General features: G+C 40.4%; 1 long non-coding RNA gene across 2 annotated transcripts in view; it reads left to right on the top strand.

Annotated features, from left to right (window-relative positions):
- Positions 1–1,502: 1,502 nt before the first annotated feature.
- LOC109573051 (uncharacterized) overlaps positions 1,503–11,640 on the top strand; it is a 71,267-nt gene continuing 61,129 nt past the window's right edge. Inside the window, exon 1 of one of the 2 annotated variants that reach the window (XR_002182894.2) lies at positions 1,503–1,829. This is a non-coding gene — a long non-coding RNA (uncharacterized lncRNA). The remainder of the gene's footprint in view (positions 1,830–11,640) is intronic. The other variant, XR_011561477.1, reaches the window with a different exon arrangement.

Below are 11,640 nucleotides of genomic sequence, written 5' to 3'. Positions count from 1 at the left end.
AAGAATCACCATATCAGAAGAGATGCTCTTCCTCTACCACATTCAGTTTGTGTAAATCAAGTGTTACAAATACACAAATTTCAGAAGCTGTATACTGGGAATTTCCTAGAGATTTGTCAGGGCCCTGATTCTCCATGACACGTTTCTATTTATCATAGCCATGAAGATATCAGGTAAGAACAATACAGTATTTCAGTCATGATTTGGGTTATTATTTAAAATCTTTGCTTAGTTATCACCTCACTTTAAAAAAAAATTATTGTATATTTGCTTTACAATGTTCTGTTAGCTTCTGCTGCATAGCAAAGTGAATCAGCTAGAGGTATATATACATCCCCTCTTCTTTGGATCCCCTCCCCTCATTTAGGTCACCACAGAGCACTGAGTAGAGTTCCCTGAGTTATACAGTAGATTCTATTTTATACATGGTATCAGCAGTGTGGGGCTTCCCAGGTGGCACTAGGGGTAAAGAATCTGCCTGCCAATGCAGGAGACATAAGAGACTCGGGTTCAACCCCTGGGTCAGGAAGATCCCCTGGAGGAGGAAATGGCACCCCACTTCAGGATGCCATTGTTGCTGGGAGAAGCCCATGAATAGAGGAGCCTGGCAGGCTACAGTCCATAGGGTCAAAAAGAGTCGGACACTATTGAGCCTCTGAGCACTATAGCTCTACTATCAGCAGTGTATATATATTCAATCCCAATCTCCCAATTCTTCGCATCCTTTTTACCATTCTTGGTGTCTATATGTTTGTTTTCTGCTTCTGTGTCTCTGTTTCTGCTTTGCAGATAAGCTAATCTGTACTATTTTTCTAGATTCCACATACAGAGTTAAGTAACTCAGGAGGAGGAAAATAAATATCACCTCACTTTTATTGAAACCTAGCATCTTCTAGGTAAGTGGGTTTTGATTGAGGATGCACTGCAAAGTTTTATAAAAATACTTTTCTTGCCCATATTCCAGACTTACTGATATTCAAGCTGTAGGTAAAAAGGCACAACAGAAGTCAGCAAATTGTTGAAGTTGTTTATGGGAGGAAATATGTTGCCTACATTGAGTGAATACAGAGGGAGAAGATTAATGGCAGGACTGTTCATGTGGACTTTACTCCAGCAAGGTGGTTATCAACAGACTATAACTGGACAAAGATCACAAAAAGATCCTTGAACATAAACACAAATCTCACTCAGTGGGAAAGGAAAAGGGCAAATCTAAGGAAGAAACAATTGAGAAGATTCAGGAATAAAGTAGTCTGGTACAGAACTTAAAAAACTGTTAAAATGGAAAAAAAAAAAAAAAAAAACCCTCTTAGTATGTTCTTACTTTATGCCTGGCGTATTCTTACTAATTTTTACTCAGGCACAATTACATGTATCTATTAATATATGTTGTAGCTCAAGATTTTTCCCTTTATGAAAAATCATACTTAGCCATTATGTAAGTCAGATGTAGCATTCACTGACTTCTTTGAGAATAGGCTGAATCACTTTCATGGCAGACTCTATTTTGCAATGACTTTATCACTTTGTTTTGCTTGGCACAGAAACAAACAAATTTCCTTGTCAGTTGCCTTATTCTTGTCATGAACTCTAACTGGATCTTTCATTTTTGGAAATTATTGGTGATAAATTAACTACAGGCATTTTAAGTTACCGGCATCTACCCACAGTTTGTCTTTAATACTTGCCGGAAGTCTCTGCCACTAGCCCCAGGCTAGAGCTCCTGTTCACTGAAGGACTTAACTAAAGAAGGACCATCTGAGTGCTTCTTGGAAAAGGACTATACCACTTACTTCAAACTACTGAAACTAGAAAAAAAAAAACAACTGGTGAGTGTTCTGACGTCATTGCTTAGATAACATTCAGACCATTCCAGTGGGCTGAGTCAGGATTTCCGGAACTCTTTTTATTTGAAAAGCACATGTTTTCATGAGATTGCTAACCCAAGACCCTGTGGAACAAGAAAGGACCAGATAAATCAATGAGGAAATTTTACGGGAGTGATTTGTTGTAATATTACAGATTCTATTTTACTGTTTTACTTTTTTCTATATAAAAGGAAGCCCTTTTCCTTTCTTTCTCAAGCTATAGCCCATGACAATTTAGTAGGCTCTGTTTTTGGAAATGAAAATGAGACATTTCAATAATATTTTTCTTACTAATACCCCTTCTATAGGCAATCCCTATCAAATTATCAATTGCATTGTTCACAGAACTAGAATAAAAGTTTTTACCATTTCTGTGGAAACACTAATTCATCAATTTTTATTGAGTATCCTTACTTTTCATGGCAATTTAGCAATTTGCATAGACTGTGAATAAGATTGTCATTGTTTTATCAGGATGTGATTAGAAACATTAGTTACATAATCAAGCCCTTGCCTGGAATGTCATTTGAAATGTTGCTCATATAATCTGATATGGCCAATCACTTTTAAGGAAATAAGATTGACTCTCTGGAGCCAGTGCTTAGAGAACTCTTCTGGAAAAACTGTTGGCCTGGTAGGACTTACAGGGTCCCAGTTCTAAGGAAGGGCACTTCCTAGAGGCCAGGAACTTTGAGATATTTTGGAAAGAAGAATTCATAAAAATTTAAAAGTACTGGAGGTAAAATCTGGTAGAGTTTTTGAGCTTGTTTTCCTAGCCTCAGGATAACAAATAACAGAGGCTTTTAACTCCCAATCTAACATTTCATAGGAAAAGTTTCAGCAAAGCAAATTTAAGAAAACCTATGTGCTAAGTTGACTCATTGGAAAAGACCCTGATGCTGGGAGGGATTGGGGGCAGGAGGAGAAGGGGATGACAGAGGATGAGATGGCTGGATGGCATCACTGACTTAATGGACATGAGTTTGAGTGAACTCCAGGAGTTGGTGATGGACAGGGAAGCCTGGCATGCTGTGATTGATAGGGTCGCAAAGAGTCGGACACGACTGAGCAACTGAACTGAACTGAACTGAACTGACTGCTGTGCTAAGTTAACACTCTTGCTGCACCATATAAATAATGAGGCCAGAGCAAGAAGACCAGCCTTATTTTGTGACCAGCAATTGTCTTTCTCTGAGGGGAGACTGTCAGGAAATCAGCCAAAAAAAAAAAAAAAAAAAGATGGAGAATGTCCATTGAAAACTATGCCTTATTTAGGGTTCAGAGTCCAGGTTTTTTGATTTTAGCTTTCACTGACTTTGAATGATAAGGTCTAGAGAATTAATGGTGATGCTACACCGTTCTGTGGGTGGAGGTACAATTCTTCCTTGCCATGGAAAAGGTGATTTTGCATCCAGTTTGCAAGTTCATTTCAATACCCCCAACCTGCCAATGTGGCTATTCTTTGGATTCTCCTTGGAATTAGTAGCGACATCTGCATTGTTCTCTCGTTTTGGTTAATGACGTCAGCAAAAATTTTGACATGTGTTCATTGAATATCTGTATGAAAGTCATGATTTTCCCTTCTTTGAAAAAAAGCCATCTTTTAACAATAAATAGTAAGCTATAATCATTCTGTTTGAAGTCTACACTGGGATGAGTATTTCTACCATGAAGGTTACGTGAGGATAAATTCCTTCTCTTTTGATCACCTTTATCTACACAGGATCCATTTTCCCGTCTTCTGAGAAGAGCAAAGCTACTTCTCCCCAGGATTTAGTTCCTGTGTTTCCCGTGGGGCTAGGCAAATTCACACTTGTAGGTGTGTGCAGAGACCAAAACCTGGCCAATCTGAGTGTCACATTCACCCTGTCTACTCCAGTTAGGTAAGGGTTGCTCATTTGACCCAAGCCAGACAAACCGGAGACAGTGAGACTCATTTCTAGAATTTTGGCTGAGAAGATAAACTTATTTTGCAGGATTTACTGAAAGAATGATCTATAAGCCTATAAATGTTCGTGACTCTCAGGTTGCTACATGGGAAAGCCCTGCCTGAAATAAGGCCACCCAGGGAAAGAAGTGGAGATTATTATTAAAAAGAGAGGTGTGGGGCGAGGTGGGGTGGGGGGGGGGGGGGGGGACAAGAGAGAGAGACAGAAAGCAGCCAAGTCCTAACCATTGTGTTTGAACTGATAAACTTGTTTCTGTCATTTGCAAAAGGAAGAGTCCTGATGAATGCATTTTTATGAAGTTACTCTGGGATTTAAGGTTTGCTTACTTAGAACCAAAGGTAGTCAGTCCATTTTCAAATTGACATTGTAACAAGAAGGCTATTATTATATTATTATTACTCTTTCAGTAACTGCTACACTCCTTCAAACCAAAATTCCAGAACAGACTCCTCCTGACTCTGACTTGCCTGGCTGACAGCTACTGGCCAACCCTTTGTAGCTGCAGTCAAATGTTGAATGGAGTGCAACTGCATACCGCAACCCTTGGAGGCTCACTCAGAGATGCTTTCCTGGCCAACATCCCACCCACACTCCACCACACTCACTTCATCAAAGTCCCAGCCATGGAAGGAAGGTTCTTGAGTCAAACCACGAGATCCCATGGCTATCATTCTAGCCACAGGATACATATCAACTTGGCCTGTTGCATGTTGGCTCCACGGGAAGATGGAGCAAGCCCCTTTAGAGCTGCTCAACAAAGGCAGTTTTACCCTGGGTTTTATTCCAAAGCTAAGTTCTAAATCAGAATCATGGAGTTATAAATACTTGATATTAATTCAGGCCTTCCTTAATTGCATGTAAAAATGTTTGGAAATTGTAAACAGGGTACATCGGGAGGACAACAGTATATTCAAGTATATGTGGAAGTCTGGATTACTAGGAATACATTATGACCAGTAAATATGACCGTTGAGTGTTGAAAAATGAGTCCCACTTATGTGCATTTGCAAAAAGAAAGGAAATAATATTTGACAGCATCTCCTATAATTTTATATGGGAGCAGATATTAATATAAGGCTTAACAGTTTGTATATTGTTTGCTTCTAAAGGAATTGTTGATCAGCTTAGGGATAACTGTATTCATTGAGTCATTTGACAAATAAGTTTAGACCTTTTGAGCTTAGGGACACATGTGTGTGATTCCATGTGTGTGTCTTGGGGTAGAGGAGTAAAATAGATACTGTTGTAAGCTTGTTATGTAAGTATTTTACACATAAGTTTTATTTCAAGGAGCATATTTTGACCTGTGGTATGTAGAGTTATACCAAAGTAATACCAAATTCAGTAAAGGGATTCTATTGTAATTAAAAATTACATCCTGAAAATTATAAAGCACATTTAAAATGAGAGATGAAGATTCTGATACATACATGTGTGTTCCCCAATCCTGCTAGAGCTGAAAGAATCTCCTAGGATTCTTGATAAAATATAAATGCATTTTGGGATATCTAACAGGCTTTTACAATCAGGAAAGTTTAGGAGACATTGCAAATGTGCCTACATATACAATATCATATATGTAAATATAATAAATGTGTTAATGTTTGTACATGCCTGTGTATGTATACATTCTTAGCTTTCTTTGCATAATGTTCATGCTCCCCTGCAAGACAGGATATCTGTCTAAGATTGGTTACCTTACCTCACCAGCTTTTTGTGAAGACCACAATGTAGGTAAATTAAAGGCTTCTTCCTCCTTGCAATACTTCTGACTGTAAATACATTGTGTACTGATGACTGACATGTCTGTCTCCCCCCATAAGATTATGATATTGTTGATGGTAGAAGCATGCCATCTATCTTTTTTACTTTAAAGGATTTAAAGGAGGGTTGGCACAGAGCCTAAGCCCAACTATTTATAGACATATAATTCTACTAAAATGTCATTTGGAAGGTACCAAAAGAAGTGAAAGGTTCTTGAAAACCATTAAAGAGAGTTTAATCATTGAACTTCCCTGGTCCCTGATGGCTCAGAGTAAAGAATTTACCTAACAATGTAGGAACATAGGAGATGCAAGTTCTATCCCTGGGTCAGGAAGATCCCCTGGAGAAGGAAATGGCAACCCATTCCAGTATTCTTGCCTGGAAAAATCCCATGGATAGAGGAGCCTGGCAGGCAAAGTCCATAAGGTTGCAAAGAGTTGGACATTACTGAGGACACACGCATGCAAGCATGCTGCAGATCGGTGAATGTCTCAAGTCAGATAAAGGATGGTTCAGAATCCCCACTGATACCACTATTTGGTGAACTTGGGCAAGTTCAAGAATCTCTTGAGCACCAATCTCCCGCCTTGTATACAATGTGGCTATGTATAGTGCTAACCTCATAGGCGTGATGAGTGAATGAGGTGTGTAAATTTACATCACACTGATTGTCACGGAGAGTCCTCAGCAAATGTTAGTTTTCTCTATCATCATCAACTTTATCAGCTATTTTCATCCACTTTTTTCTTGAAAATACAACTTACCATGCATTTGATTGCTGACTTATTAACAATATATTGAACATGCGCTACAAGCAAGGAATTGAACTCAGCCTAATAGGGGCTTGGGCAAAACACAAGGTGTGGTTCCTCCCTGGGAGCGAGGGGTGCTTCACAGCTAGTTCTTGAGTGAGTGGATTGTAGGGTGTGTTTGGGCAAGGGGTCATCTTAAAGATCAGAGACCAGAGTGGAGATGCTAATGGTTGAGAGCCCCCAAACTGCTTTACTGGAATCTTGGAGACAATCTGGGTCTCAGCAAGCAATTAATCAATATTAGAGCATTCTTGTTGCCAAACATCCAGATGAAGGAGGGGGCTGGTGATGTTTAAATTGCTCCCTATTCATCCACATGTCTGGTGTCATGTGGACTCAGCTGGAGCCAGTGACAGGTAAGGACTAAGCCATCTCTCCTCCTTGGTTCTCCTTCCACAGGGAAGCCAGCACCTCTTCCCATTGTGGCTGCCATTTGTGAATACTCTGGGGAGACAGGTATAGGATATAGGACCAGAGAGCATCATCAGCAGGATCCTCAGTGGACAGATGGGAAAACTGAGACCCAGGGTGGGGAAAGGAACTTTCCCTTGGATGTTCAAATAGGATTAAACTCAGATTTCCTTTATAGTAAAGGGATGACTTAAATCTCAGATATTTACTTTAAAACACATTAATAAACACTTACTAATAGTAGTAACAGGAATACCATACATTTATACTGATTGCCCTCAATCCTAAATGCACATAGGATCATCTTGAAAAACTTTAAAGGGATGTGGTATCACCCCAGACCAATTAAATGTGAATATTATGGGTGTCAAGGATGTTGGGCTATTTTCAGACGTTCCTCGGGCTATGCTGATGCAGTGAGGGTGTAAACCTAAGATTTTTGATGTGTGCCTATCCTTGAGGGCTTTCCTGGTGGCTCAGTGGTAAAGAATCCACCTGCCAGTGCAGGAGATGCAGGTTTGATCCCTGGGTCGGGAGGATCATCCCCTGGAGAAAGGAAAGGGCAACCCACTCCAGTATTCTTAGCTGGGGGATCCCATGGACAGAGGAACCTGGCGGGCTAAGTGTTCATGGGGTCGCAAAAGAATCGGACATGACAACAACAACCCGTCCTAGAACACAAGACCTTTGATTTAGGAAGTGGTACTGATGACCCTATCTGTAGAGCCGCAGCAGAGACGCAGACATAGAAGACAGACTCACAGACACAGCAGGGGGAGGAGAGGGAGGGATGAAGTGAAAGAGCAACATTGAAACATACACAATATGTTACATCCATTACATATATTACCATGTGTAAAATGGATGGCCAGTGGGAATCTGCTGCTTGATGCAGGGAGCTCAAACCGGTGCCCTGTGACAACCTAGGGGAGTGGGATGGGGTGGGTGGGAAGGAGGTTCAAGAGGGAGGGGACATAAGTATACCTATGGTTAATTCATGTTGACGTATGGCAGAAACTAACATAATATTGTAAAGCAGTTATCCTCCAGTTAAAAAAAAATTACAAAAAATTAAAAATCTGAAAAAATAGTCACTGCTTGCATCAAAAAAAAAAGAGGTCACATCTACTTTCAGGATATCCGTGCTTTTAGGGTACAGGGAAAACCTACAGAATGTGTGCAAATCTGCATTGTTACTCATTTTCCAAGACAAAGTCTCTCACTTTGGGACCATGCAGAATCTCTCCTTGTGACATGTTCTCAACTTCTAGCTCTTCCAGGCAAGAGTACTGGAGTGGGTTGCCACTGCCTTCTCCGACTTCTAGCTCAGTGGTTCCCAAACCTTAGCCCATATCAGAGAGACCCATATCAACTGGAGACTTTGTTAAACACAGATGACCGGGTCCCAACCCCAGAACTTCTGGTTCAGTGGGTGCCCAGGTAACATTGATGCTGCTGGGTTGGAGAGTCCATACCCTGAAGAACACTGGTCTAGTTCATGCTCACTGATAATAGCAGTAAGGGAGATGTCACTTATTTACAAAATTAAAAGAGTCAGATAAAAACACTGAAAGATTTAGGTTGGTCCTAAAGAATTTTTGATACTAAAATATCAACATAAGTAATCAGCAGTGACACTGTAAAAACTTCACCTCTGAAGTTTCTCTGAGATGACATTAAGTTCTACCTGTCTAACGGCATCATTGTCCATCTTCCTGCATCTTCTCTACTTGTCTCCTTGAAACAACTCACAAGGCTTGTCTGCTACTAACTAACCCTATTTCTAACCCTAACCCTAACCCTAACCCCACTCCTGCATATACTATCAGAAAGTTGCCATGCTTGTGGTGAAATGTATAGAGAAAATAATGAGTATAATTTAAAAAGGGGTGTATGGTTTTCCATAGTCAATATACAGCGTACTTTCAAATGAACTAGGTTCATATGGAAAATTCTCAGTGAATATCTGACATCAAAGAAAAAAATAATTAAATCTGTCTACAAATGTAAGCATGATCATAGCCTTGGTCTGCAGGATTTCTGTCTACAGGGCTGTCTTAAAACACAGTGAAATGAAATATTGCTGTCTAACTTATGGGGAAAAATATTTTAAATAAATAAATGTTTCCTTGAGTCTCAGCTTACAGCACAAGTGCAACTGATCCCTGGGTTGCCTGGTACTGAGGTTTATTGAATGCATAATGCTGCACTTTTGTTTGATATGATATTGTGAGAAAAGTTACAATCTCCCATTCAGAATAAAAAATTAAATGTTTTGGAAGGGGCAGGGAGATTTTGTGCCAAAGTATGTAGACATCTCCTGTGGAGGTGTTTTGGGTTCTGGATAGTTTTTCAACTAGATATGTATCGGTTTTAATTATAATGTTAAGTAGTTCTCCTGTTTTGACTAGGCATACTTACTATAAATAAATTTGATTCATCTACGAACTTGCACCCTGAATGGCATTTTACAATCCAAGACAAGAATTGTAATTCGGTTTGAATTATCATAATGTGTTAATCACCCTAAACATTTCCCAGGCAGGCAGACTCCTTTCTAAGTGAAGCATATGAACATTACTGCATAGTAATTTGACCCACTGGCCCAGGAAGATGTCCTTGAGGTTCAGGGGCTAACCCACTCAAGGTTGCAGACAGACTGCAGTCTTTGGTCCAGTACACCTGGCTTGAATATGGTTTGTGACCCTCACTGATCCAACCTTTGTCAAATCATACTGCTTCGGTGGGCCTCCTTCTCTCATTTGTTCACTGGGGATAACAATGCTCCCCTAGTAAGTGGTACAGGCCCCCTCCATGGAGGTGTGGCCTGTGTAATTAGGAAGGGCCTCATACTTAGTTTGGTGCTCTGCTAGTGCCATCTTAAAATTCTTAATTTTGACACGAGGGGTTCCATCTTTTTACTGTGTACTGAGCTGCACAAATTAGTTGGTCCTGACATGGTGTTTGGAGAAGGAAATGGCAACCCACTCCAGTGTTCTTGCCTGGAGAATCCCGGGGATTGGGGAGCCTGGTGGGCTGCCGTCTATGGGGTCGCACAGAGTCGGACACGACTGAAGCGACTTAGCAGCAGCAGCAGCAGCAGACATGGTGTTGATGGAGTTCATTGTGATAACAGATATCAGACCCATAGCACTCAGTAAATATTGGTCCTCCTGTTTTTAGGCTGTGAGATGAGCCCATGAACTGTCTGTGTCATCAGCTGTCAGAATAACATCATGCAGCCAACACGGTCTTTGCTGCCAACCCCACTTCTAATGGTTGGATTGCAAAATGAAGGTGCACCTTCCTTCAGAAGGTGTCTGGAGAATACTCATGGAAAGCAGCCTACTTGTAATCATATGTCCTTTTATTTCACTTAGAATGCTCCCTACACAAGTATTACCTTTTTCTTTTCTTTTCTTTTTTAATTTAAAAGAAGAAACAAAAAGACTATAGGATTAATAATTCTAATCAGAATTCTCAGATGGATAAATCATCTTGTAGAACCTTGATTTCTCAGTGTCAAAAAGGCCTTCAGCTTCCTCAAAGTGTTGCTGTACATTAGTTTTAGCCCCACTCGCCTTCAGTTTGTGTTGTTGTAAAGTTGCTAAATCGTATCCAACTCTTTGCTAACCCATGGACTGTAGCACACCAGGGTCCTCTGTCCTCTACTATCTCCTGGAGTCTGCTCAAATTCATATCCATTGAGTCAGTGATGATATCTAACCAACTCATACTCTGCTGCCCCCTTCTCCCTTTGCCTTCAGGCTTTCCCAGTATCAGGGGTCGTTTCCAAAGAATTGGCTCTGTGCATCAGGTGGCCGAAGTATCGGAGCTTCAGCTTCAGCAACAGTCTTTCCAATGAATAGTCAGGGTTGGTTTCCTTTAGGGTTGACTGGTTGGATCTCCTTGCTGTCCAAGGGACTCTCAAGAGTCTTCTCCAGCACCACAATTCAAAAGCATCAGTTCTTTGGTGCTTAGTTTTCTTTATGATCCAACTCTCAGATCCATACATGACTACTGGAAAAGCAATAGCTTTGACTATAGGGAACATTGTAGGCAAAGTATTATCTCTGTTTTTTTAATATGCTGTCTAGGTTTGTCATAGCTTTTCTTCCAAGGAGCAAGCATCTTTTAATTTCATAGCTGCAGTCATCGTCCACATGATTTTGGAGCCCAAGAAAATAAAATCTGTCACTGTTTCCACTTTTTCCCTTCTAATTGCAATGAAATGATGGCACCAGAAGCTATGATCTTAGTTTTTTGAAGTTGACTTTCAAGCCAGCTTTTTCACTCTCCTCTTTAACCTTCATCAAGAGGCTCTTTAGTTCCTCTTCACTTTCTGCCATTATAGTGATCTCATCTGTATATCTGAGGTTGTTGATATTTCTCCTGGCAGTCTTGGTTCCAGCTTGTGATTCATCCAACCTGGCATTTCACATGATGCACTCTGCATATAAGTTAAATATGCAGGGTGGCAATATACAGCCTTGCACTCCTTTCCCACTTTTGAATCAGTCCGTTGGTCCATGTCTAGTTCTAAATGTTGCTTCTTGACCCACGTACAAGTGTCTTCACCACAACAAGGCTGTAATCCATGAAGGGGCTTCAGTTTACACCATGGTTCATAAAAGAATTCATACTGCAGCCATTTCTAGGTTGGAGCAGGTGTTTTCCTGTGAATCCAGGAAGGGAAGACTCTTGTATATCTTTGCGTTCTCTGCTTTCCTCTTCTGACTCTTAACTATATCTTTCACATGGATAAAAATCACTCTTGCTACTTATCCCACCTGAAATTTCAAAGGAAATTGGAAGGAACTAATCAAAGCCAAGTGC

This window comes from Bos indicus, chromosome 18 (genome assembly GCF_029378745.1).
Source record: "Bos indicus isolate NIAB-ARS_2022 breed Sahiwal x Tharparkar chromosome 18, NIAB-ARS_B.indTharparkar_mat_pri_1.0, whole genome shotgun sequence".
Lineage (NCBI taxonomy): Eukaryota > Metazoa > Chordata > Mammalia > Artiodactyla > Bovidae > Bos > Bos indicus.
Note: the sequence above shows the minus strand (reverse complement) of the source record. Positions and strands in the feature narration are given on the sequence as shown.